General features: G+C 35.5%; 1 long non-coding RNA gene across 1 annotated transcript; it reads left to right on the top strand.

The window, feature by feature from the left end:
- The first annotated feature begins 459 nt into the window (after positions 1-459).
- LOC150047282 (uncharacterized) lies at positions 460-4519 on the top strand. Its single transcript, XR_016539383.1, has 2 exons — positions 460-579; positions 4397-4519. It is a non-coding gene; the product is annotated as an uncharacterized LOC150047282 (long non-coding RNA).
- Positions 4520-23969: the final 19450 nt, after the last annotated feature.

Here is a 23969-nt window from a genome sequence, read left to right as displayed (position 1 = left end):
AAGTGGTTCTTTGGTAAATGAATTTTGATTGTATTTTTGTTTGTTCATTTAGTGCTTATCCTGAGGCTTAAACTCGGGGCCTGAGCTTTGTGCTCAAGGCCAGTTCCACATCCAGATTTTTTGTCAGTTAGTTGGAGATGAGAATGTCACAGAATTTCCTGTGTCAGCTGATTTGGACCTGTGATCCCTGAAACTCAATCTCCTTAGGAACTAGGATTACAGGCATGAGCCATAAGCAACAGGTTGTATTTTCATTGCTTTGACACACACCTATCATATAATCATTGTTATAACCAGATTTCATTAAAATATGAATGATGGGAAACACTGGAAATTACGAATGCTGTGATGTAAATTCATCAGTAGTTACTGCTTCGTAGTGAAAGGAATGTAGATGACCTATTTGAGGAACCTGATTCGAGGGTTCTAGAACAGGTGACTCTACTATATTCCAAAGTCAGGCGCTGGTTGAGGAGTCAGACATTTCCAAGTGAGGTACTTTGATTTTTAAGACAATCTTTTTTAGGTAAAAGAAAGAAAAAGGATGTCTGGTCGAAGTTCTGGATACCCTCAATAGCCGTGAGTCAACTCTTCATTGTTACACATCCCAATTCCAATCCTATTTTCTTTTTCTCAAACTTCTTGGAGTTAGCAACATGTCAGTTTTATAAGGAAACTTGGGTAGCATTAGGAATATTTCCATGGGAAAAATAACTCACCACAAACCCATTCGGCATTGCAGTTGATTTTTAAGAAAGGCTTTGCTTACTTGGGACATCATCTGTCCAGAGAATTCAGGTGATGAACCAACACTATGTAGATAAATGCCATCTGTACTACCTTCTGACAGACAGCTTTATGAGGCTACCTTTTTAAAAAATTGTGTTAAGACTATGGATTTGTTTTTCCCCTGAGTATGTAAAACTTGGTTACATTTGTGGAATCTTTACTGCTTTATCTTAACTTTATCTGCATATTTTTGGTCTCAGCAGAAGAAAAATGTTAGAACTGGAAAATTCTTGGACAGTGATTTTAGAGGTAGATAGCTATAAAAAAAAGAAGTATTTCCTTCTTTTTACTGCTTGACTTAGCAAAATAAACTCATTTTAGTTTTATAAAATGCAGGCAAGAATTCAGTTGCAAAGAGCCCTTATTTTTACTTTAAATGGCTTAATCTTTTGCCTCTACATAACCTTTTAGTATTATCTTTTAATAAAGAGTAGGCTACATAATGGTACTTTTGGCATTGCAAAGAGGCTTCAAAAATATCATTTTCAGCCTAATATATATTGCATGCTAAGTACAGGACAGGAAGTTGGGTTTGGAATATAAATATATCAGGCTACCAATCAGATGAGTGGTCCTTGACTTCGTTGTTTTTCAAGTTTACTGTGCTATGCCCACATTTTTTCACCTATAATAGAGCACTCACAAATAAAGGTGACAGAGACAGAGGCAAGAGAATAGAGACACACACAGAGACAGAGATGGACACTCAGAATAACGACATTTTAGATTTTTACATTTTCTTTTTTTTTCATTTTTTTTATTGTAATTAGTAAAAGGGTTACATGATATTTGCCAGATAGAAGGTGCATTAATTCACATACATTGATACCCTTTCACATGTCTTGGTACCCGTTTCCCTCCCCTCCCACACCCCCCACCCGTCTTGGTTTTCCCCCCTTCCCTATCAAATTTCAAATATCCAAATACAAATAAATTCAATATATCAGATAACAATAGAGCAAAATCTTGATACATAAGGACATATAATGTGAAGCTAATTGAAAGGACCTCCAGGATAGTGAAACAAAAGCCATCTAATGAATGATTGTTGTCCTTAATGTACTATGTTGTCTCTCATCTCCTTTGCTGTCCCTTGGTTATCTCATATTGGTATAGTATCTCACTTTGTTATCTAAAGTCTAAATTTTCTATAGCATTTATCATTTACAAATTCTTTAGGAGGATTGTCTACATTGCTAATCCCATTGAATAATAATCAAATGTGACAAAATGACTGTTAAATAAAGTGTTTACCTTCAAGATTGAAAAAAAGTGTTAACCATGAATACTCATGACATGCACAGAGGTCACTATGCTTTTTAGGGGTTATTACTGATGTTAATTTATATGTATAGAGTTGGAGGCAAGAGACTGTTTTATTTTAGAGGAATAGATTTATTTGGTCGGTATGGAGAACAGGTATTTAAATGAGCGTAGTGGTATTTGCCTAGCAGGCACAATGCCCTGGGTTCTATTTCTTGCTGCCACATACACAGAAAAATCCAGAAGTGGTGCCGTGGCTCAAGTGGTATAACACTTTCCTTGAGAAAGATCAAAAACAGTGCTCGGGCCCTCCAGGAGTGGCAAAAAAATAAAAATAAAAGTTAAATGGTCCCAGAACAGACATATATACAAAACTGATTGACTTCCCTGGCTGAGTCAATAATTCTGAGTCAGGTGACAGAGATTCCTTATATGGAGTCACAAATGACAATGAAGTGAATTTAGACAAACAACGCACTCCTTTACCACTTTGGAGGGTAGAGGCTAGATATGTAGATATTGTGGCGAGTATTTCTTTCTAAGAGCTGTGAGGAACAAAAAGAGTCTTAATAGTAACTGGAGATTATGACTTCAACATGTTTTGGGAGTACATATTTCAAGCCACAACACTGAATCTAGCCACTCTAATTCTGAGACAAACCTGATCACAGAGCTGTTCAGGCACAGGGCAGCCAGAGCAGACGAGCTGATATCCTGTTATAGTGAGAACATCATATTCCAGGTGTAAGACCAAGCAAAAATGAGATGCTATTTCGTAATCATCATTGCAAACTAAAACTGAAGATGTAGGAATGAGACACTAGTTCAAACTACCAAACAACCTAGATCAAATCACCAAAACAATGACAATAATACCTCTATATGTTAATTTCTCTACTACTCTTTATATGTGTTCATAAATAACTGCAGACTACAAAACTATCTCTCAAAGAAGCACATAATATATATATATATATTGTGTGTGTGTGTGTGTGTGTGTGTGTGTGTGTGTGTGCAAGTTCTGGATTTTAAACTCAAAGCCTTTATCTACTACCCATGAACTCCTTTTGCTCAAGGATAGCACTCTACCAGTTGAGCCATGGCTTCACTTCTGGCTTTTTTGGGGGGGCTACTATATTATGGACTTTCCTATCCACACTGGCTTTGAACCAGGACTTACATTTTAGCTTTCTGTGTATCTAGATTAAAGGAATGAGCTATGAACTACTGGTACCCAGTTTTTGATATTTAAGTACCTAGGTCACCACCATGTGAAACCCAGTTATCTCTTGTTTTGTTTTATTTGTCTCTCGTTGGACTTGAGCTGGGCGGCTGTGTAGTGTCATTGAGCTCTTTTGCTCAAGTCTAGTGCTCTGTCACCTGGAGCCTGCCTCCAACTCCGATTTTCTGGTGGTTAATTAGAGATAAGAGTCTCAAACACTTTTATGCCATGGCTGGCTTTGAACCTCAGTCCACAGATCGCAGCCTCCTGAGTAGCTAGGATTCCAGGAGTGAGTCACCAGCTTCTGGTTAAATAGAGTTATTATTTATTTTAGTCTATCTTTTTTACCACCATTTTTGGGGTGCTATATAAATTATTTCCTAACTATCGATTGAATCAACTCTATAGACAATCCAATTCTGTCACTGAGATAAAAAGAAAACAGCAGATTGACTTGTTTAAATCAGTTTCATATCAACACAATTATGGTCAAATTGTTCTCGTCTTCTAGCTCACTGTAGGAAAAACACTGGAACTTTCGTTTATTTTTTTTTCCAATTTTACAAACAGGAAACCTGTATACTGTACATTTTTTTAGGAATAGTAGAAATTTGAGTCAAGTGTTTTAGAAATAAAAACTTAAGAGACTCAAATTGACTTGCAATACTATATCTGGGGCTGAATTACTTAGGATTGATGACATAATGTCTGGAAAATAAATTCCATTTTTTAAAAAATGAAACAGCATTGGCTTGGAAGAAAGCAGTATTAGGAAAATACAAAAACCTCAGACATTCCAGTGACAACTGTTGTTGCCTCTAATTTTCACTTATGACAGTGAAAGGATCCGGGTGTCATTGTTTTATTGTATTTGCCTTTATTCACTTAAAGTACGTCTCTGAGTGAAGACCAGTGATGGTGTGAGGTACTTAGCACCTTTCCTCTTCTCCAAGTGCCTTACAAATATCATCCCATTACTCTTCAAAACTATCCAGGCAAGAAATCATACATCTCATCTCAAAAAAAAATGATCCTTGAGAACTAGCATTTATATACTCCAATAAGTGTGTATGCTATATGTGCACTCAAACTCCTCCTCTCGGTTTTTCTTTTCTTTTCAAGGCAGAGACCATAAGGAGAAGCATGAAGAAGCCACCTAAGAAACGACAGGAAAGAACCGCCTGACTAGAAGTTACTGTCCAACATGTTTGTTTTACAAATGGATATTAAACCCTCAAATAACAATAGCTTGGCATGGATTTTCTGTGAAGCAAAAATGAAGCTCTAAGTGCTTAGCAGAATTAAGGGCTCGCTTTCTATTTACATAATGCTATATTCTGTTTATCTTATTAGCACTGTAAAAATATTAGTAGCCATCCCTAAATAGAGCTCTGGTAAAGGATACTACATTGCAGAATCACTAATCTATGTTAATACTATTTTGGTCAGGGTCTTGTAACAGCTGTTAGGGTTTCAATCCTGATAGGGCAGAGAGAGAAGATGGGAAAATCCTTAATAAAATGTTGCTAGAAGCTACAGGTGGGAAATAAAGAAGCTTGTGTGACCTATAATCTTATTCCCTCATAAAGTCACCCAGAGAGCATAGCAGCTCTGGCAGCTGAAATTAGACAACACGCTCATGGCTTTTCAATCTCAACGTTTGCAGTTCGATGTTATCATTTTCAGTGAAGAACAAATGAAGGATACGGCAGCCCCCGGCCAAGGTGTTCTCTCTGGGCTTAATCAGTCCACTCAGCCACATGAGTAACGCAGACTTAACTGCGTTTTATTTCCATTTCTAACAAGGCAGGCATCTAACTGCTCAGCTCAGACACAAGCAACAGCTTCTCAAATGCCCTGTATTTGTGTTTTATCTATTCTTTAATTCAAATGCCTCTAAAGAAAAATGTCCTTTTAAACATTTCATGATAAGATCAACTTAGTCATAATGGAAGATGTCATGAGGTCATAAAATCTGTCTTGGGTTACAGCCAACTACGACATGGTCACTCTAACCTTCAATCTCAATGCATTCCCACTGTGAAACTCCTTTGTACAGATCCTTAAAGATGATGTTTTAATTCAAAAAGCTTCATGAAGAGTAACACTCAAGGGCTCAGCAGAGGCCTATGTACTGTGTTCATTCAGAAGATGCCTCTATAATCTCAGGCAGGAGCTGTTTTTGGCATTTCCTGCCTTTACAGCCATTGTGAATGGTGCAAAGCTTTTATAGTTTTGTTCCATACAACTAGGGTTTGGATGGAGAGCTAGCTTGTTGCTTTCTTTGGCTTAGGAAAGTAGTTAAGTTGTATTTTCCTCCGCCTAAAAGGAAAAAGGGACTGCTGTATAAGAGGCTGCCATTAAAGTATTTTACTTCTGTTCAAAAAGTTTGTCTTGGGGATTTTTCTTCCTTCTTTAATTAGGGAAAAGACTGAGCAAAATATAAAATCATCGAACCAAAGAGGGAGGAAAACTGGCTCATCTGAAAAATGTTTGATTATTTTTCCCTTCTCTCTCTTTCCAGTTATACAGAGCATATCTCAAGTTAATACAAAATGTTAATACTTACATTTTTAAACATATGTTATCAATCCCTAATTAGCTTTTAAAATCATAGGTAAACCCTATCAACTAAACAAATTCTACCATAGGAAAAGATTGCTTTTTCCTAAAATTTATCATCACGTAAAGAGAATAGCGTTTAGCATTAATATTTGACAAAGATAATAATATGTAGATTCAATTTGTTATCTAGCATGTGGAATGATGTGAAGGTTTCAATTTAAATTAAGCTTGTTTACTATGTATAAAACAACTTGTTTAAGAGTAGTTGGTTTTATGAGCAGTTTACTTGACAAATTATGTCAAATATTTGCTTTGTGAAATCCCAAGAAATGGCTGAGCATAATTATACTTCATTCTGTCAAAAATAAATAAATAAATATGGGGCTAAAAAGTCCCATCATTAATTTGTCAAAAGCAAGTTGTCATTTCTGAAAATTTAATGTCATTGAAGCTCTATCTCCAATAGCAAAGAAGCACTATTGCTAATAGACTTCAGAGCTTGAAATAAATAAATCTTTGGAATCCTGTTGCATCTCTTGGGGTGTGACATTTGACAGTCTTTTATAGCACAGAACGAAACAAGTTTGTGAGCTGGAATTCAATTGTGGCGTATTGATTCCTTGCATCAGTCATTATTCCCTGCTGATTGACAGGTGAAAATTGGTTACGTTAAGTATTTCATATGTTATATTGGCTGACATTTGCTTGCCTGCTCCTGTGTCAATATTGTTGTAAAGATCTCCAGCTTTATGAGATAGCAATAGACACTGACTGTGGCTTTTGTGTGATGTTCCAGTGTTTTTCCTGACATAATTTAAGACATATTAAAAACCAGCAGCATCTTCCCTCTTGAGAAGCTTAATGCCAATATTATTGTCTTCCAGGGGAAGATCATGTATGCTCATAATCGGGTGCTAATTTCCACCCATGCGCTCATGTTTAGGCATTAGGCACTATAACTGTAAAATTGAGCCTTCTTGATTGATTCATGTCAAGCCTCATCTCAGCTCCTGCCGAGGAAGTCATCCAGCTGACCCTTTTTACACTAAAAGAAGAGATTTGTGTTCCTTTCTTTCACCTGGAACCATCAAATTGACTGAATAATCTGTAATACATTAGTGCTGACATTTGTTAGGGGAGAATTAAACAAGACACAGTAATCATCCCCCAGAATAAAAACCGTGTTTGATTTCTAGCAGAGTTCTACCAAAGGGGTTGGCAAAATCGGTCTCTTCCAAGATGCACCCTTGTGAATATTCTCTGCATTAATGAACAAAGTGAACACTTTAATTCTTTATAGGACCTCATTTTCCAATATAAGCTTCCAAGGGTAGGGAGGCCCTGATGTATAGTCAAGACTTATTTGTAAACAAAGTGAAGTTGGTAAGGGAAAGAATCTTCTTTTTCTTTTATCCCTTGTTGCTTGTTAATTTGAGGAGTGAAAAGTCATACTTTCCCCTGGAATATGTAAAAATCAATCCAGAGATGACCTATTATCTGCTTTCTAGTTCACCTAAGAGTTATAACAGACGAGTAAGGTACATATCCATTTACCAAATTCAATTCCCAATTTTCATTATGTCCCTCAACTTCACAATGATTTGGAATTTAGATCAAGAATGCTTCTGCAGGGCCAGGAGTTTGGCATACTAGTAGAGTGCTTGCCTAGCATGCAGGAAGACCTGGGTTCGATTCCTCAGTACCAAATACTCAAAAAAAAATAAAAGTGGTGCTGTGGCTCAAGGTGCAGAGGGCTAGCCTTGAGTAAAAAGTGTCTAAGGACAGTGCCCAGGCCTTGAGTTCAAGTCCCACGACGGGCAAAAAGCAAGCAAGAAAGAGAATCCCTCTGCAGCTCACCCTTCCAGATCTAGAGTATGTAGGAATCATTATTTAAGTAGAAACTTCTGCGAGGTTGAATGTTTCTTATTCTTTGGTCCTCCCACATTGTCCCTGCTTACCACCTATGAATACCAACACAGACTTGAAACACACTGCACTGTGAGGTTCACACATACTGATTCTACTAAAAAACAAAAACAAACACCATGATTTCATATCTAGCATGCTTGTTTAGAGCCAGTTTTCAAGGTGATTTGTTCATAAGTGATTATGTATGTTTCTACTGTGTGTTCACACTTCTCAGAAGTGCCACTTAGAAAGGGACCTTTCCCACTTCCGACTACAATTTGTTGAAGCACTTGTCAAGGTTGTTAATTGGGGTCATTTCAAAGTGCCAGCATGACTGTGCTCCAGACACTTCTAACTATGTAAAACAAATTTGGGAAGATGAAAGAACAGCTTTCCAAAGAAAAAATGTAGAAAAATGCATTTAAAAAAATATCACTTGAAAGATTATGAAAGACTCTAGACACCTGCTGAAGTTAAACAAATATACCTTCAACTATTGAAAAGTAGCTATCAGTGTCTACAAAAAAATCTTAATAAAAGTAGATTTAAAAGTTGTCCTTATTTTACTTTAACTTGGGATGAATACTAATTTATTATCTTCAGATGATTATTTCCATTGAATGATCATCAGTTGTGTAGGTTCAATCAAGCACTTTATGTGGAATTACGTGAGACATGAGTCCTTACTCTCTTGGAGGCCAAAGGAGAAGGACAGAACAATGTACTTAAAACAAAATAGGTTACGTGCTGAAGAAAAGAGCTGTACAGAAACACTCTCAGATGTAAAGAGATTTGGAAAAGATAATGCCATGAAAATGGACAACAGAAAGAGAATAGAAGCTATACTTTCACCAGAAAATAGAATTTCAATCAAGGTGTATAATAGGAAACAAACAAGCACAATATCCAATGATTTTAGGGGAAATTCAGCAAGAAAATTGGACATAAATTAATAAATATCCCTTCCACATTAGAACACTAAAATATATAAGTCAAATATTAATACATTTAAAAGATTATTAACCACAATAAAGAAATACTAGAATATTTCAAACTGCCACTCACAGCAAGGGACATGTCACTCAGACATCATATTTAAACTCTAGCCCAAATGGACTGTGTAGTTATTTACAGACATTCCATTCAACAGCTGCAGGATGCACATTCTTCTCAAGCACAGATGGAATCCTCCAGGACAGATCATATGTTAGATTCCCCCCCAAATCAAGTCTTAACCAATTTAAGAAAGGTAAAATCATGTATCAATTCTGACCATAATAATATAAAACTAGAAGTCAGTAAAAAAGGAACATCAGAAAAATAAATATACAGGAATTATGCAATATTATCATGACTTCCCAATAGTTCAAAGAAAAAAAGTCAAAGGTAAATTACAAGAATTCTTGAGACAATTGAAAATGGAAACACAACATACCCAAACCCATGGAAACATATATATTTATAGTAATAAATTCATATACCAAAAAAGAAGATGGATCTTCTAAAACCACCTATTGTAATTCTAAAAACTAGAAAAACAGCAAACTAAACTCAAAAATTAGTAGAAATTTTAGAGCAAAAATATAAACAAAGTTGAGACCCTACAAAACCAGTAGGAAGGTCAAGAGCTTGACAGATAAACAAATAAACAAAGCCAAGAAATCTTAGCTTGAGGAATTTTAAGATAAGTGATAGAGCAATAACTAAAAAAATCACAACAAAGATTATAAGAGATGATTGTGGATGGCCAGGTGTCTCCTCATTAGAAAAAGTAAGAGAAATTGATATATTCCTGAACACAAAATCTACTCAGATTGAGTTATGAGAAAAATAAAATAACCCAACCACAAGTAATGAAATTGAATCTGTAATAAAAATAAAATCTATTGAATTAATTCCCAAGAATTTAGATTTTCCTGTGGAAAACTTTCAAACACACAAAAAAAAATTAACAAAGGTTCCTCTCAACTTGTTTTCAGAAGCCAAAGTGGAAGAATTTTCTCCAAACTCTTCCTCTATGGTCTTCATTATCCTGATACCAAAATCAGAAAAGGGTACAACAACAAAAATGTCCAGTCAAAAAATTCCTGATAACAGAAATGTAAAAATATTCAACAAAATATTAGTAAACTGAATCCCATAGCATAATTTAAAGTGCATTCAGTATGATCAACTGAAATTCAGTCCAAGCATGCAAGGATGGTTCATGCATACACATATGCATTTGAATAGAATGAATGGCATGAATCTTATAATCATTTCAAGAAATGCAGATTACCATTTAAAACATTCAATAAAACTTATTGATAATTCCAACTAATCAGTTATATATGTAGAGGGAATATACCTGGTGACAATAAAGATTGTGCATGACAAAGATATGGCTAACAGCAAACTGAATGGGGAATTCTGAAACCATTTCTGTAATAACCTTTTCCAATGAGACATGGGCATTCATTTTCCTCCTCCTAATTCCACATAATACCTTAAGTCCTAGCTAGAACAATTAGAACACAAAAATACAAGACATTCGCATTTGATAGGTTGATGTTCAATTTTCCATCTATAAATGACTTTGTAAACCTTGCAAACTCCACCAAAATTATGAGCACAAACTAACCTGTGAGCCACTAGTGACTAGCTTATATATGATGCCTATCATTTTACATCATCAGTGATTGTAGCCATTGTAATATGGGAGGACTGAGGCAGACACTTATTACTGAGGCAGTCTACCATGAAGGCCTGACAATGAAGTCAATTCACCACTGCATCTTTACTGAGAGCCATCTTTTTAAAAATTTTATTTTCTACTGACAGGGTAACATATAGAGGGGTTACAGTTACATTTACCAGGTACTAGGTGTATTACTTCTCACACATTGATACCCCTTCTCATGATTTTGTCCCCATTTCCTTCCCACCAGCCCCTCCCAATCATTCTGTTCCCCCTTCTTCCCTTTATTTCAAATAAACATATAAACATATACACAATATACCAAGGAACAAAGTCAGATACTGTAACAACATGAGATTAACCAAAGAGCAAAAAAAAGAGAAGAGAAATAACATAGTACATTAAGAACAATAATCACACAAGGTAAAGCTCTTGAGAGTCATCTTCATAAGCCAGTAGACTACCTCTCAATACAGAGCAAAGAACTATACTCATCCCAGTTAATCTCATTATTCATGAAATCTTTTTATTTCCTGGAATGTGTTCATGCAATTTTTTCTGTTTGTGGGTACATACCATGGGTACCAAATATACTCCTATTTCTACAAATGATCATAAAATCAAAATCGGAGTTGACATGTTATACATTCCTTCCCTGAAGATCTAATCCAGATTTCTTTCAGTAAGAATTGTTCACAGATCATTATCTTTAACATAACAGATTAACACCAAAGCTGCAATCCTACAAATTCCCCCCATATCTCTTGCTGTATTTTCCTTTAGGGCCATCTTTTTCCTAGATTCTATCACAAGGGGCTGCTGGAATGGAGGAAGTCTTCAACTTGATTGTGACTTGTAGAAGCAATGCATAACTTAGCTCCGGCTATTGTTAAACTCGTCCTCCTTCTGTCTTGTGTTTCCTAAGTAGCTAGGATTACAGACATGTACTACACTCTCAGCTGGCTCTATCTTCTAGAAATCTGTAGCTCACAATATAGCTGCTTTCAAATACACCTCTAATAACAGCTATACTGCCTGAATCACCTACTACAAGTGTAGAAAACATTTCATTCTCAATTGCATGTAAAATGAAATGGTTATAGAATTCTCTATGACTAACAGGATATGAATGAAGGTTAGTATGGCAATACAGCAAATATATGGACAAGTATGAGATTTAGAAACACTAGCTCCTTCTTTGCACTTTAACAAGCTGCTGGATATTAACCTCATAAAACTTCACCTTAATGGTAGTCTTATACTTCGGCAGCTCCAACTTTAACCATTTATGCTGTAAACATTGGTTAAACTGTGGATAAGGAAGCCATCAAATGTGATCAACTGATATCTCATGATCTGTGTATTCTAATAAACAGGGCAACAATTGTTGTAATAGAAATCTTGGCTCCACCGCAAAGAAGGCCTGGGGTATGGTTCGGCTATCTGGCATGGCCAGAATATTTTACATATTTTTCTAATATTGAAGTATAGTTATTTCTGTGGTACTCGAAGAACCAAGTGAAAAAAGATTTCTTCACTGGAGTCTGTGGAAAGTGTATTCTACATCTTAGACAAAAGATCGACTCAATAAGTAGGTTATTTAAAAGAAAACACATATGTATTCCTTAAATGGCTTCAAAATCTAAAGAGCTCCAGCATGTATTATATGTTCTTTAATATTAACTGATGTAGCCCTACAACCTTTAAGTTTTGAGGACAAGTCCTCAGAATTACAGGGATGTAATTGCAACCTTTTTGTAAGCATGCATCTCACTTAGAGAGGCAGCCATAGTTATTTCCTGCCACGTCTCCTACTGGCATCACTGGAATAGATCATTATGAATCTCTATAGACCGGTGAAATATTTAGGGTTCTTGAAAATCAGATTTCAAGAGAGCCAGGAGGGGACAATTAAAATAATTGAGAAATGCTACACTACTATCATTGAAAGGTGAACAAAACACAGAAAATTTCTGCTTCTTGGAATAAAGAAATGGTGTTTATAAATACATTACCACCCACCTAGAACTGGAGATTTTGTTTGCTGCACTTTAATAGAAATGTTTTGGGGCACAGTTACTGACTTAGCATTAACAGATCACTGAAGTTATAATCGTCACTGCTGAGTAGAGGAAATGCAAATTAACTCTTCATCTGATGACACTGGTATATGCAGGTTGTTTGTTCACAAAGTGGATGACCCAGAGAAGGGAAGAGGCTTTGAAAGTTAGCCCTCAACGTCTGATCCACCCCAATCAGTATCTAAAACATTCAACCACAATTAAGCTCAAAACTCAGGTTGGATCTTTTAAAAAAAAAATTCAGGGGGGAAAATTACCTTTATTTTTCTGATCATGTGAAGTCTTTATAAAGTATTCAAATAAGATGGAGTTCTGAAGGAGATAAGTGATTTAAGAGTCACAAGAATGATAGAAAAGATCAGAATCTAACGTATCTTGTGAGCGAGGAGTTCACAGTCACATGTAGCAATTTGTTAAGTTTTCTTGCCCTTACAGATGTTGAAACAATGCCTTTTTGTTTGTTTGTTTGTGAGATTGTGGGTCTTGTACTCAGGGCCCTGAGCTCTTCTGCTCAGCCACTTGCAGACCCAGTTCCACTTCCAGTTTTTGAGTGGTTAATTGGACATAATAGTTTCACAGGGACTCTTCTCCCTGGGCTGGCTTTGAACCACAGTCGATCATCATATCTCAGCAACTTGGGAAGCTAGGATTCCAGGTGGGAGCTACCAGTGCCTCAGCAAAAAAATGTGACTTTTTAAGACATGATAATCATGGTCTTCTGAGGTCATTTCCATCTGAGAATGTATTACCTGGTTTTTAACGTCTTTAAATCCCACCAGTCTATTTAGGATCAGCAACTCTTACAGTGTGGTCATTCTGATTTATGTACATTATGAACCAGTGTACGATATATTCTTGTCTGGCCTCCTTATGCAGTCCTTTGTTGAAATAACTGCATTGTGTCTCATAGCACAAATAACTAGGCTCTTTTCTTTAATGTTCATGATATTCAAATCTAACCAGGTATTATTGCTTATAGTTTAGAACATTCACTGTCATTAGCAAGGTGTTTCTCTACTTTCTGTGAAAAATTATTCTTAGTTATAAATTAATTATATTAGTTACATATTATTTTAGTATATATTTGTGTATACATCTATATCCATATGCACACATATATATTCCAGGTCTAGGGGCATATATCACTTCATTTACACTCTCTAGTGAAGAGAAGTCTTTCTCGATATTCAGAGCAAAATGGAGAAAATAGATGGAAAAGAGACAAGTTGATCCTTGAAGGGTTTCCCTTCAGAAAGGAGATTGTATGGCTGAAAGTGACCCACGACCATCTCATCTGCTTCTTCAGTTCACTGGAAAAGAGGTAGATGTGGCATCCCCCGTCCCAATTAAACACTTCATTATGTTCTGTCTTAGTCTCTAATCGCCTCTTGCATGTATTACATTTCTAACAAGACTATAAGCTTTTTGATAGCAGAGGTAATTATCTTCAGTGGTTTGGTTTTTTTATCCTGTCTCCCTCATAGCTCTTAATTCTTGCTGATTAAATGATTGATTTAATCAAGGATGCTCTCATTTTTATCCCTCATGTTTCCAAGATCACTGGCCAGGTCATTGACAAGGCAGAAGATGTTGTTAATATGTAAAGAATTAAGGACCTTTTGATACAGTGTACTTGGTTAATAAGGTAACTAAATAAAGTCAAGTGATTTATAATTGATAGAATAGAAATCAAGAGGAAAGATTATACGAGGAATTTATCATTTCCAACAAGTAATAGTTTTCCAAAATGGTGAGAATGACACAGATGAACCTTCATTCACTTCCAAATTATTCAGAAAATATAAAATTCACTTTTTCCCTAAATAAAAAATGTGTATTTCTGGGCTGGGAATGTGGCTCATGGTAGGTACTTGCCTTGCCCTAGCATTCATGAAGCCTTGGGTGCGATTCCTCAGTATCACATAAATAGAAAAATCTACAAGTGACACTTTGGCTCAAGTGGTAGAGAGCTAGCCTTGAGCAAAAGAGGCTCAGAAACAGTGCCCAGGGCCTGAGTTCAAGCCCCAGAACTGACAAGAATAAAAATAAAAAGTAAAATGTGTACGTCTGTGCTGGGGTCTATATGCAGAAACATATAAGACATATTATTAAATTTTGTAATATAAATTATATAATATAAATAGATGCCATATATTACATATATATTATATTATCTTTGGCCACATAAAGGTTAACTTTACTTAATCTTTGGGTTGATTTTTTATTCTCATTATACCATATACCAAAAATAACATAGCAATTGGTCAACAAATTTAACCAATTTATGGTTGGTGAGTAAAAGAAAAAAATATAATATATAACTTCAGCTTTCATAAATGTGTTCCATTGGCAATATTTTGTCTTTTCTCTACCAAACTAATAGCACTAACTAGACTTCCTCAAAGTTCTGAGCAAAGCAAAATTTTCAAACATTTTGTTCCCCAAGGAAAAAGAAAGGGCAACTATTACATACAAGTCAGGATATAATTTACCCAAAGCTTTCTCTTCAAAACTCTTCTAAATGTTAAGACAAATAAAATTACAGTTAATTAGATGTTTAACTACTGTTTATCGTATTTATATATTACTTTTTGGTCAAACGTGAATGAAGGGGAATTATATGCCTGTGTGCACAAAGCAAACTTTCAGAACAATTGAATTCTTGTATCAGCACTGTACTTTCTCTTAGCCAACCCATAATTTTATAATTTAGCCTATTATGAAGGAATTAGGGAAGGTGGTAAAGTTAGCAGCGATGTCATTTAGGGAAATTCCTGAATCCACATGTGGAAATAGATCCACCAGAGAACAAAACAATGATACTTGGTGGACATAATTTTTAGTAAAGTAGTTGATAAGATATTACCCCCTAAATAAAACAAAAATGTTAGAGGCATGTGAGATGGGAAATCCCTGCAGATTTAGAGGGAGGGTGAACTAGTACAAAGCAGAGTACTGAGATACATGTTTTACATGAAGATATTACACTGAAAATAAAATATGAGCTGCTAAGTAATATTCCTACAGTCAACAAATGACTACTAGAAAGATATATTTTAAAATAAATAGGAAAATAAAACAAATCAAGAACTGCATTGAACTCCTTCAAAAGGCTCTGGAAGATGTTGCTTTGGTGAAAAAGTATTCGAAAAAGTACTACCTCAGACCAATCACTTTGTTTTTCCAAAAATGTTGTGTTTTAAGACTTAGGAAAAGCTTGATCACATGGTACATCTCCCATCTATGTGAATCAGATAGAAGAATTGAAGCTATAAAATGCAAATGTACCAATAAGAAAACAATAAAATATTCATTGGCACTGAGAATTTCTACTTCCCAAATTGTGTCTGAATGTTATGTTTTTAAAATAAACCAAAGCTCTTTGGAGTAAGATTAATTAAAGATTAGGAAACACACACACACACACACACACACACACACACACACACACACAGGAGATGACAGTTGGCATATCAGTTAAACAAAGCAAAGTCTATTAAATCCATATCAAAAAGATTCAAGAAGCTGGGCTTCGTGGCTCACGTCTGTAATCCTAGCTACTCAGAAGGGTGAGATCTGAGGATCAAGGTTCAAAGTCAGCCTGGGCACAAAAAGGACCTGAAACTCTTATCTATAATTAACCTCTGGAAAACGGGAAATGGGGTTTGGCTCAAGGGTAGAGTGGTAGCCTTTTGGTGAAGAGTTTAGGGACAGTGCCCAGGCTAAGTTAAAGCCCCATGATTCACCAAAAGAAAAAAAAAACATAAAGAGGCAACTTGACTCACTTATTGGCGAAATATCAAATTTTACTGAATGTTATGCAGGTATCCTTCTTATATATTGACTCCTAAGAGTGGTATGGCAGAGAATGAACGTAGGTCTATTTTTTTGGCTTTTTATTTTTCAGGACCCTTCATACTAATCGCACCAATCTGAATTCCCACAAATGTGCAAGAGTTCATTCTCACTGTCCATCCTTACCAACATTTGTTGTTTGTCTGCTTGATGTTTGAGATCCTAATTAGGTTACATTGGAATCCTACTGGAGTTTTGATTTGTATTTATTTCTTCAGGTAATGAGTTTCCTTCCTTCTGTACAATGTCTTCTGTTCCCTCTCTCTCACCCAGTCCCTTGTTCCCATCTTCACATTGTTCACTTTCATCAGTGACCAGTAAGCTCTACCCACTGCTGCACTTTCTATTTCTGTACCCTCCCACCAACTCTTCCATACATGTACATTTGAATATACCATGTATAAGGTAAAGAAGACACAATCATCAAAAACAAAAACAAGAAAAAAAGCAGGTGGGGGGAAGAATTATCATTTCCTAGAGTTCATTTATATACATATGTAGGTATAAATGTATATATATACATGTGCATGGGTGTGGGTATAATTTTGTATTAATATGATGAGGCACTTTGTCACTGTACCTTTGTGTTTATCTCCTATGAGTATCTGGTTTTGGTCTCACAATGTGTGAGCGTCTATAATCCTGTAAAATTTATCATATCTCAGTGTATTTTAGATCTAATTTCCACATATCAGAGAGAACTCGTGCCACTTGACTCTCTGAGATTGGCTTACCTCATTTAACATGATTTGTTCAAGCCCCATTCATTTCTCTGCAAATGACAATATTTTATTGTTTCTAATGACTAAGTAAAATTTCATTCTGAATAAGTACCACCACATTTTGTTTTTTTATGTAAAGATTTAGTGTATGTATGCTTGAAATAAGCCTTGAATTCACTATACCTGAGTTATATGCTCAATGGTAGAGCTCTATCACTTGAACCACAGCTCTACTTCTGGCTTTTTTGCTGGTTAATTGCAAATAAGTCTCATAGACTTTCTTGCCCAGGTTGGCTTTGAATTGTCATCCTTATATTTCAGCCTCCTAATTAGCTAAAACTACAAGTGTGAGACACTGATGCCTGGCTTGATGCAATAATTTTTAAATTAGATCCAGTCCCTTTTGTTCCACTGTCATTTTGCCCCAGATTTTAAAAAGAAACTATTTAACAGTATTCTCACATAGGGAATGCTGACCTGAATACATTTATTGTTACTCTCAGCAAGTAAGCTTATAAAGAAGAATAATTTAAAATGGGGAATCATTAATCTACTGTTAAAAGGTTTAAAATTTAATCTTAGCATTTAAATGCTATAAGGACAAAATGAAGAGAAAATTCAACTTATGTGTCCATTTGAAACATAATGTCTCTTGATACTGACTTTTAAGTTCAAAAAAAATCATGAATCATTGGATACCATTGAATAGAGATTGTCAGTGCTCAGAAATATGTCACAAAACCTACAAGAATGGATTTAGGCTAATTTTACCACAAAAGGAAACAACTTAACACTCCCAAATATTCAAATTCTACAATAAATTATAAAATGATGTGTTATAAACTCTAGGACAGAGAGGCAATATGTCAAAATATATACAAGTTTTTTGTTAAGAGTTGTGAGACAGGGAATCCCAGAATATCATAGCTACACTATATGAATTTGCAATGGAGTCTTAAATGACATCACACCATACCTGATTGTTTACATCAAGCTGACATGATCTCAAAGAAGAGAGATTATTTTCCATTTTTATCCAATATTTCATTGTTATCCATATTTGAAAAGCCCACAGAAGTGAGGATCAAATTTTAAGAAGGCATAAGCATGAGAACATTAATATTTATGACTCTAATATGCAACAAGCACCTATCCTGAGACAAAAATAATGAAGAAATTTAACCCAGGTATGTTCATTTTCCCCCTTTTTAGTCTCTTTCGAGCAGACACACTCAACTTTCACACCAGTTGATTAAAGGGAAGAGAGGGCATCTTGAGCTTAACATTTCTTTGCATTCATCAGTGGCTCAGTTAAAGAAAAAAAAAAGACCTGAATGTTATTGAAATGGCAAGTTGAATAGCTCAATGTAAGTTAGTAGTGTGATGCGACTGCCAAAGAAACTGATTTAGTCTTTTTTTCATATATTTTTATTGTAATTAATAGAGGGTTACATTATACTCACCAGATAGAAGGTACATTACTTCGCAAATATTGATACCCTTTCTCATGTCATGGTCCCCATTTCACCCCGCACAACTTGCTTTCCCCCTATCCTCTCCTATTTCAAATAACCAATTAAACATATATAAAATATATCAGATAACAAGGTGAAATATTGCAACAATATGAGATAACCAAGGGACACTAAAAGAGATGAGAGATAACATAGTACATTAAGGACAACAATCACGCATTATATGGCTTTTGTTTCTTTATCCTGGAGGTCCTTACATTTAGCATCATACTATATGGCCTTATGTATCTAGATTTTGTTCTATTGTGAATCTCTGCTAGAAGACGCCAAGGTTTCTACTGATTATGCCAAATGAGGGAAACCATTGAGCCTATGTTCCTTTGAGTCTGGCTTACTTCACTTAATATGATTTTTTCTAAGTCTTTCCATTTCCTTACAAACGGGGCAATATCGTTTTTTTCTGACAGCAGCATAGAATTCCATTGTGTATAAATACCACATCTTGTTGATCCACTTGTCAACTGAGGGACGTCTGGGTTCGTTCCATATCTTTGCTATGGTAAATAGTGCTGCAATGAACATCGTTGTGCTAGTGAATTTAGTATGTCCTTGTTTCTGGACAGTTGGGTAAATGCCAAGTAGTGGAATTGCTGGGTCATAGAGGAGTTCTATGTTTATTCTTTTGAGGAACTGCCACACTGCTTTCCATAGTGGTTGTCTTAAATGGAGTTAAGAAAAGTGGAATACTGAGCAGTAAGTGTAAAGAATTTCCTCTGGAGCTTGCACTGGTCAGGATGGCGTGTGGGATTATAAAGAAAAGCATTTATTAAGCATGATGAAAAATAAAATCCTATGAGTATTTTACCCCAGAATTCATGAAACTGGACGTTTATGCTAAGTAGAAGACAAAAGCAAAGAAAAATAATACATTGTTTCCAAATTCAGGAAGGTATACAAGAAGTCAGCATTGCTTGGAATAATTCTAAGGGAAGCTCTAGAATGGATGGATTGAGCTTTTAGAAAAGGGGAAAATAATGACAAGGATACAAAGGTGACACTAATTGAGATGCATGGTATTCATAAACTGCTTTGTTGAATGGCGACTTTATTGTATAACTATTTACAGGCAATACAAATATAAAGTAAAACCTGTGGCATCCATTTTCACAAATAAGGTAAAGTGAATTGAGTTAGATTATCATGCCCCCCCCCCAAAAAAATACAGTAGAGCAATGTGCAGGGTACACTTACATGTTTTCCATTTCTTTAATTTTGTGTAGGCTATTACTTTTTTAAACAAACCAGATCAGTTTTCATGGATAGTTGAAGAAGTCTTCCGTGTTGACCAGAAGGAGGTATGGCAGATGAATGGGGGAGCAGGGGTGCAGGAGCTTTACAAGGAATCATAGGTTTGGGGGCAGGGTCCCAGGTAGCTGTAAGGTTCATTGCAAAGTTCTCCGTTGCTGAACTTATTTGTCGAAAACAGAAATTATAAGACACTTACATTGGTGGATGTCCAGAACGAATTTTCTTAAAGATTGTCTCTGGCTCTGAAGCTCTGGGTATAGAGGTCAAAGCATTTTTGCTGATTCTAGGAGGATGCTCCTGAGCATGCGCAGCACCAGCCTCAAGGGCGTGCTCTGGGTGTCTGGTGACACTGTCAGAAAGCAGCAGGAACATACTGCAGTTCCCATCGTGCTTCCAAAAGCTGACCCATTTGTATTTATGAAGTCATCACTTCTGATGACTGGGACCCTGCCTAACTGCTTCATGGACACGGAAGGAGATAACTGGCGGCCATTCCTGGCCAGAGAAAGTTCTCATCAGCAAGGATCTAGGAGTTTGCACTCCCAAGGTACAGTGCATATGATGTTTAGACCATTTTATGGCCCATTTGATGTTTTCTTACCTAATGGTTTCGTCTATACCATTTGTTAGCGCATTGAGAATCAATTTAGAAAAAATGGCTAAAGATCTGGAGAGAGGCTTTCAAATGATGGCTGTATAATTTGAAGTTGCCTATACATCTTCTGCTTTCAAACAGGAGTCACATTAGTAGCTTGATCAAGAGTTTTTGTATCTTGTTTTCTTTCACAAAAGATAAGATTAAGGAATACATTAATATGTTTTATTCTACTTCATGAGGTCAAGTTAAATTTATAATAGTTTCATTTATTGGAATATCTATAGTAACTTTATTAATATCATGGTAGGAACTTGGTAGGTTTTAAGTTAGATGTCTTGGATTTAAGTGTTACCTCTTTGGAAGTGAGACTGTGGCTCAAGGGGTGGAGCGCTAGTGTTGTGTACAGAGCGGTTCAGGGACATTGCCTTGCTTAAGGAACTATTGCCGCCATAATTGTCAGAAATCTGAGATTCTGAGTGACCACAGTAAGCAAGCTGCCTACTAACCAGAGGTACAGATATCGAACTACCATGATAGAAAATCAATCAGAGTGCTTTATCTCCCAAATCTTGAGTTTTATTTGTTTTGACAGCTAATATTACTCTTGTTAATAGCAGAAGATAAGTGTTCTAAACATTATAGCATTTACTGTATATCATACTAAATGAATTCTATTGCCAATTCATCCTAACTAAGCAATGCAAGTTGTTGATGTAGAATACGAGATTTTAATGGACTAAAATATCCATATGTTCAGTATATCATTAAACTCTTTGTTTTTTTTTTTAAGTCAGTAAAATAAAGATCCAGGGAGTCCACACTGAATTTGTACCATCTCTTGTTGGGTAGTAAGTTCTATATGGATTTTTGGAGATTAAAATATATTGTTTGTGTAATATTTTTCATGAGAGAATGATATTGATCAAGAAAAATTTGATCTGTTGAACAATTAATTGACTAACCTTTTTCTTACTTGTTATAATGGAAAGACTAGGATTAAACTGTCCAATTTAATTTTGATGGCTAAGAGAACAGCATCATCTTTGATTATCATCTTTGATTGCAATATATACTACAAAATGTATATTTGATGCCTATATCAAAGATAATAATACATTACACTCAGGAATCAGTTTATTCTTTCCTCAAACATGCTTTTTAATATATTTGACATTGCAAATTACAGCATGGAACTGACCTACAATAGCAGAATTGTTATATGAGTTTGTCAATGCAAATCTTTTTTAAAGTGAGAATCATCTTTTTCATTTTTATTTTTATTAGCTCTAATTAGTACAAGAGAATTCCATTTTGTCATTAACATTTATATATAAAATGTACCTTGATCTGAGTTGCTCTTCCTCCTCCTTATCTCCCTTTGCCAAGACCAGTCTTTACTGATTCCTTTCCACTCATGTAAATAAAATATTTTTGTATATTCACCATCTTTCACCCTCTCTGTTAACTTGACCCAAAGACAGGACATGGTTCTTCTTCCTAATATTTTTTATTAAACTGTATGTTAATTATTTTATTCACATAGTTTTCACATCAATCATAGTGATCATTTATATGCATGTATCTAAATGTAATATATAGCACAGGTAATGTATGGTATTACATGTACTATGTAATATGTACTATTATAGAATATTTAATATAATATATAATTTCATATGTGTATTGGACATCATGTGTACATATAATATGTAATCTTCAATAAAAAGAATTACATGTTACATCCCGTAGATATACTGGTATGCATGTAAATAAAGCATATATAAATATAATGTATGTGTATGTACATACACAAAATCTCAATGAGAACAATCTTTTTCTGTGTGCCTGTTCTGGAGTTTGAACACACAGTCTCAAGCTACTGCGTTGAATTTTCTGCTCTACCACTTGGGTTGTGCCTGTGAGAATACTCTTGCCTTTGAAAAATATATCAGTTCATTAAAATAATCTATATGGTAATTTAAAATGATAATTTACCTCTTCACTCAGGACTTAAGTTTGACAAAGAACATGACTTTTCTAACTTACACACACACACACACCCCTAGGAATTTTAAGTAAACGTGCATCTGTGAATAAAATTAAATGTACTCTAGACATATTTTCTGCTGTCATCAAAAAACAACAGTAACTATGCTTGTCTTTTTTCTTAAATTAAAAAATATTCTTTGGTGTAAGAACTAGCTTTAAACATTGTTTATTTTATCTCATTAACTTAAAATCTTGCTTCTGTTTGTTGGTACTATTTAAGTGTAGTGACATAAAGACAGGTTATTTATATTGCCATGCAATCATAGACTCATATACCAAAATTGATGTATTAAAGACAATTGCCCAAACAGCATATTCAGGCCTCATTCCCTTTTCAAAATTTTCAGTCTGTGTCGGACATCTATAATCAAAGCTTTCTTAGGTGCTCAGAGTTGAATTTAGTCCCTTACAGGTAATAGGTGGAATTTGTTTGAGTGAATAAATCTTTCAGTTTAGGAAGATTAACTGTTCAAACTTAGCTCTATAAGCCTTGCCCGGGGGGCGGGGGGAAAGCGGAAGGGAGTTAGGGGGCTGTGATAGAAGGATGACATAGTCTTCTCTACATAATATACATCTGTCTTTTATGGAGTCTTAGCATGCAAATGATAAATGCTTTTTATTTCTCTGACCGCTTTTGTTTCTGTGGTTTCATAGAAAGGCTTTGAAATCATCCATCTATTTCTAACAAATTAACCTACAAACATGCAACTTTCTTCCTCAGGCTCACAGAGCAAAAGGTATTATTTGGTATTTCATTCTTACTCCTCACAAAAGCCTAGAAAATTGACACAACTGCAGGGTGCTGATCACACTGTGTTCTTAGAAGAAGCAAAATATGCTGCTTCTTCATCTGTTTTTTTTTTTTGTTGTTTTGGTTTTTTTTTACATTTTTTCCAAGGTGCCTTGAGAGGCAAAACTGCCTCTAGCTACAAATGGGCTTAGTTTCTTCAGTCCATCTTGTAGTATCACCTGGTTGGTGTGGACTCTAGAATAGCCCAGACACATTATGTATGGGTGGCCTTTTGTTTATGGCAGACAAAGCCCAAATCCTCAGGATTACTGGAAGATATCATATAACACACAAGATGGAGCTACTATTATTCTCCTCGAAGACATATAGCGTTTCCCCTGGGCAGAAAGAAGAACGCAGAGCCAATCATAAGAAGACAGAAACCATTAAAGATTTATGCAAGGCTGAATTACTGGGCTTTAAACTATTTTCCTCCTCCCCTCCCCCATTTTTTCTCTTTAATAAGAGAGACATTTCTTCCTGAACAGCCAAGCTGATGTAGATAGTATCGCTACTAATCCTTGGCTTAGCCACAGAGCTTCTAAATGGCTCGAATTAGGCTGGGAGATGGGACTGTTTGATTCCCTTCATTTTTGTTTCTGTTTTTAAGACTCTGTCACAAAATGTCCCACTAAACTGGCATTTATGTGTGCTTGAGGCCCTGTGT

Source organism: Megascapheus bottae, chromosome 23, assembly GCF_031878675.1.
Source record: "Megascapheus bottae isolate mThoBot1 chromosome 23, mThoBot2.hap1, whole genome shotgun sequence".
NCBI lineage: Eukaryota > Metazoa > Chordata > Mammalia > Rodentia > Geomyidae > Megascapheus > Megascapheus bottae.
The sequence above is the reverse complement of the archived record's forward strand: the minus strand, read 5'-3'. Positions and strand labels throughout refer to the sequence as shown.